The sequence below is a fragment of the Capra hircus genome, unplaced genomic scaffold (genome assembly GCF_001704415.2).
Source record: "Capra hircus breed San Clemente unplaced genomic scaffold, ASM170441v1, whole genome shotgun sequence".
Classification (NCBI taxonomy): Eukaryota; Metazoa; Chordata; class Mammalia; order Artiodactyla; family Bovidae; genus Capra; species Capra hircus.
In genome coordinates, this window is record NW_017189696.1 from 228,974 (window position 1) to 234,178 (window position 5,205).

General features: G+C 41.6%; 1 pseudogene; it reads right to left on the bottom strand.

The window, feature by feature from the left end:
* Positions 1 to 478: 478 nt before the first annotated feature.
* On the bottom strand, positions 479 to 4,482 carry LOC108634631 (annotated as a pseudogene).
* Positions 4,483 to 5,205: the final 723 nt, after the last annotated feature.

A 5,205-nucleotide genomic window follows, 5' to 3' on the forward strand; every position in this document is an offset into this window, starting at 1 on the left:
CTAACCTTTTAAGACTCTACCAGTAACTAATAGAATATAATATGTGAATGCACTAAAGTTCATACTGTGTATTTTCAGTTTTCTAATTTTACTTGCATCTCGTCCTTCACCCATACCATCCTAATTTAGACGCCCCTTCATTTCAGCAGGGATGATTTCCAAAATCACTTTACATCCGTTACCTCTTTTCCCTTTCATTTTCTTGCTTAAAATATTATATCAGGTATCATTTATCTAGGATGCATAATGAATATTTTCTTGGACTGAAGAGTTTATAAAACCGTGCAGTAAAATAGCCAACCGTTGAACTAAAGCCACATATTACTCTTCCATGTTTGAAAATAGAAAATGAAACTATGAAGATGAACATGTATATTTATTGTTCAAATACAAGAATTGTAGATATTGTTGACATCTCCCAACGTAAATTTCAATCTTTTTTAGGCTCCATAATCTGACACGTAATTGATAGGTCAGTTTAAATTAGCATGGCTTCCATATAATGATTGTTGATGAGTTTACTTGAAAGAGAGGAGGCAGAGTATAATTGATTGTTGGAACTGAGAACCATGAGTTGTCTTTCTTGCAGGTTAGGAAAAATATTGTCATAGGCTGACATATCACTATGTCTGTCTGGAAATTTAGAAGGTTCCACCATCAGTCCGGAATAACTGCTCTGTAGTGGAGATACGATGTGGTTCTGAGAAGTAGATATAATTGTACTAATAAAGTCTACAACGTGGCCATTTACTTGAGTGTAGCCACTGAGTGTGAAATAAAAATGCTCATTTTTTTTTAAAACAAGTTGATCTATCACAATCTGGTCTGCTTGTCTGATATTGCTGATGGGGTAGGAAAGTCACAAGGAGATAGGGCACTTTTATTAGCGACAATATGACTGGTATGAGGCTTTTGCATGAAGTTCAGTTCACTTCAGTCGATCAGCCGTGTCAGACTCTTTACGACCCCATACATCCCAGCACACCAAGCCTCCCTGTCCATCACCAACTCCTCGAGTTTACTCAGACTCATGCCCATCAAGTCAGTGATGCCATCCAGCCATTTCATCCTCTGTCATCCCTTTCTGCTCCTGACCACAATCTCTCCTAGCATCAGAGTCTTTTCCAATGAACCAACACTTCTCATGAGGTGGCCAAAGTCCTGGAGTTTCAGCTTTAGTATCATTCCTTCCAAAGTAATCCCAGGGTTGGTCTCCTTCAGAATGGACTGGTTGGATCTCATTTCAGTCCAAGGGACTCTCAAGAGTCTTCTTCAACATCACAGCTTGAAAGCATCAATTCTTCAGCGCTCAGCCTTCTTCACAATCCAACTCTCACATCCATACATGGCTACTGGAAAACCCACAGCCTGAATAGGCGAACCTTAGTCAGCAAAGTAATGTCTGTGCTTTTGAATACGCTATCTATGTTGATCATAACTTTTCTTCCAAGGAGTAAGTGATTTTTATTTCATGGCTGCAGTCACAATCTGCAGTCATTTTGGAGCCCCCCAAAATAAAGTCTGACACTGTTTCCACTGTTTTCCCATCTATTTCCCATGAAGTGATGGGACTGGATGCCATGATCTTTGTTTTCTGAATGTTGAGCTTTAAGCAAACTTTTTCACTCTCCTCTTTCACTTTCATCAAGAGGCTTTTTAGCTCCTCTTCACTTTCTGCCATAAGGGAGGTGTCATCTGCATATCTTAGGTTATTGATATTTCTCCCAGCAATCTTGATTCCAGCTTGTGTTTCTTCCAGTCCAGCGTTTCTCATGATGTATTCTGCGTAGAAGATAAATAGGAAGAGTGACAGTATACAGCCTTGATGTACTCCTTTTCCTATTTGGAACCAGTCTGTTGTTCCATGTCCAGTTCTAACTGTTGCTTCCTGACCTAAATACAGATTTCTCAACAGGAAGGTCAGGTGGTCTGGTATTCCCATCTCTCTCCGAATTTTCCACAGTTTATTGTGATCCACACAATCAAAGGCTTTGGCATAGTCAATAAAGCAGAAATAGATGTTTTTCTGGAATTCTCTTGCTTTTTCTATGATTCAGCAGATGTTGGCAATTTGATGTCTGGTTCCTCTGCCTTTTCTAAAGTCAGCTTGAACATCAGGAATTTCACAGTTCACGTATTGCTGAAGCCTGGCTTGGAGAATTTAAAGCATTACTTTACTAGCATGAGAGATGAATGCAATTGTGCAGTAGTTTGAGTATTCTTTGGCATTGTCTTTCTTTGAGATTGGAATGAAAACTGACCTTTTCCAGTCCTGTGGCCACTGCTGAGTTTTCAAAATTTGCTGGCATATTGAGTGCAGCACTTTCATAGCATCATCTTTCAGGATTTAAAACAGCTCCACTGGAATGTCATTGCCTCCACTAGCTTTGTTCATAGTGATGCTTTTTAAAGCTCACTTGGCTTCACATTCCAGGATGTCTGGCTTAGATGAGTGGTCACACCATCATGATTATCCAGGTCATTAAGATCTTTGTTGTACAGTTCTGTGTATTCTTGCCATCTCTTCTTAATATCTTCTGCTTCTGTTAGGTCCATAGCATTTCTGTCCTTTTTCTAGCCCATCTTTGCAATAAATGTTCCCTTTTTATATCTAATTTTCTTGAAGTGATCTCTAGTCTTTCCCATTCTGTTCTTTTCCTCTATTTCTTTGCATTGATCGCTGAAGTAGGCTTCCTCATCTCTTCTTGCTATTCTTTGGAACTCTGCATTCAGATGATTATATCTTTCCTTTTCTCCTTTCTTTTTCACTTCTCTTCTCTTCACAGCTATTTGTAAGGCTTCCCCAGATAGCCTTTTTTTTTCTTTTTTTTGCATTTCTCTTCCATGGGAATGGTCTTGATCCCTGTCTCCTATACATTGTGACAAACCCCATTCCATAGTTCATCAGGCAGTCTATCTATCAGATCTAGGCCCTTAAATCTATTTCTCACTTCCACTGTATAATCATAAGGGATTTGATTTACGTCATACCTGAATGGTCTAGCAGTTTTCCATACTTTGTTTAATTTGAGTCTGACTTTGATAATAAGGAGCCCATGATCTGAGCCGCAGTCTGCTCCTGGTCTTGTTTTTCTTGACTATATAGAGCTTCTCCATGTTTGGCTGCAAAGAATATAATCAATCAGATTTCAGTGTTGACCATCTGGTGATGTCCATGTGTAGAGTCTTCTCTTGTGTTGTTGGAAGAGGATGTTGGCTATGACCAGTGCATTTTCTTGGCAAAATTGTATTGGTCTTTGCCCTGCTTCATTCCACATTCCAAGACCAAATTTGCCTGTTACTCCAGGTGTTTCTTGATTTCCTACTTTTGCATTCCAGTCCCCTATAATATAAAATAACGTATTTTTTGATGTTAGGTCTAAAAGGTCTTGTAGGTCTTCATAGAACCGTTCAACTTCAGCTTCTTCAGCACTACTGTTTGGGGTATAGACTTGGATTACCATGATATTGAATTGATTGCCTTGAAGATGGAAAGAGATGATTCTATCATTTTTGAGATTGCATCCAAGTACTGCATTTCGGACTCTTTTGTTGACCATGATGGCTACTCCTTTTCTTTTGAGGGATTCTTGACTGCAGTAGAAGATATAATGGTCATCTGTGTTAAATTCACTTATTCCAGTCCATTTTAGTTGTAATTTGATTCCTAGAATGTCGATGCTCACTCTTGCCATCACTTGTTTGACCCCTTCCAACTTGCCTTAATTCATGGAGCTTACATTCCAGGTTCCTATGCAATATTGCTCTTTGCAGCATCGGTTCTTGCTTCTATCACCAGTCACATCCACAGCTGGGTATTGTTTTTGCTTTGGCTCCATCCTTTCATCCTTTCTAGAGTTATTTCTCCACTGATCTCCAGTAGCATTTTGGGCACCTACTGATCTGGAGAGTTCCTCTTTCATTATCCTATTATTTTGCCTTTTCATACGGTTCATGGGCTTCTCAAGGCAAGAATGCTAAATGGGTTTGTCATTCCCTTCTTCAGTGGACCACATTCTGTCAGACCTCTCCACAATGACTCGCCCATCTTGGGTTGCCCTGTGGGTATGTCTCAGTTTCATTGAGTTAGACAAGGCTGTGGTCCTAGTGTGATTAGATTGACTGGTTTTCTGTGAGTATGGTTTCAGTTGTGTCTGCCCTCTGATGCCCTCTTGCAACACCTACCATCTTACTTGGGTTTCTCTTAACTTGGGTGTGGGGTATCCCTTCACAGCTTCTCTAGCAACTGCTGCTGCTTACATTGAATGAGGGGTATCTTGTCACTGCTGCCCTTCCTGACCTTCAATGAGGGATGGCTCCTCTAGGCCCCCATGTGCTGCAAAGCCACCGCTCCTTGGATGTGGGGTTGCTCATCCCAGCTGCCACACCTGGCCTTGGGCATTGGGTTGCTCCTCCTGGCGGCTACACCTGGTCTTGGGCTCCACCCCTGGCCTGAGACACAGGGTAGCTCCTCTCAGCCATCGCCCTTGACCTCAAACACGAGGTAGTTTCTCCTGGCCGCAGTCCCTGGCCTCAGAAGGGGTAGCTAATCTTGCCATCACTCCTGACCTTGGAAGCGGGGTAGCTCGTCTCGGTCATTCCTGTGCCATCACAGCCTGGCAGTCTAGGCTACTTCCCCAGACCTCAGACGTTGGGTAGCTCCTCTCAGCCGTGCTTAGTGCGCCAGCCACAGCCACCTGCACTTAGTACGCCAGCCGCATCACAGGAGAATCTAAAAACAAAATCAACATATGCATAGAATTGAACAAAAATGAAAACAAAATAACCCAAAACCTATCAGTTCAGTTCACTCAGTCATTTCCAACTCTTTGCGACCCCATGAATAGCAGCACGTCAGGTCTCCCTGTCCATCACCAACTCCCGGAGTTCACTCAGACTGTCGTCCATTGAGTCAGTGATACCATCCAGACTTCTCATCCTCGGTCGTCCCCTTCTCCTCCTGTCCCCAACCCCTCCCAGCATCAAAGTCTTCACCAATGAGTCAACTCTTTGCATGAGTTGGCCAATATGGGACACTGCAAAATCAGTGCTACGTGAAAGGAACATGGCAATACAGGCTTACCTCAAGAAACAAGAAATAAGTTAAATAAATCAATTAATTACACACATAAAGCAACTAGAAAAAGAAGAAATTAAGAACTACAGGGCAAGTAAAAGGAAATAAATTGTAAAAATCAAGACAAA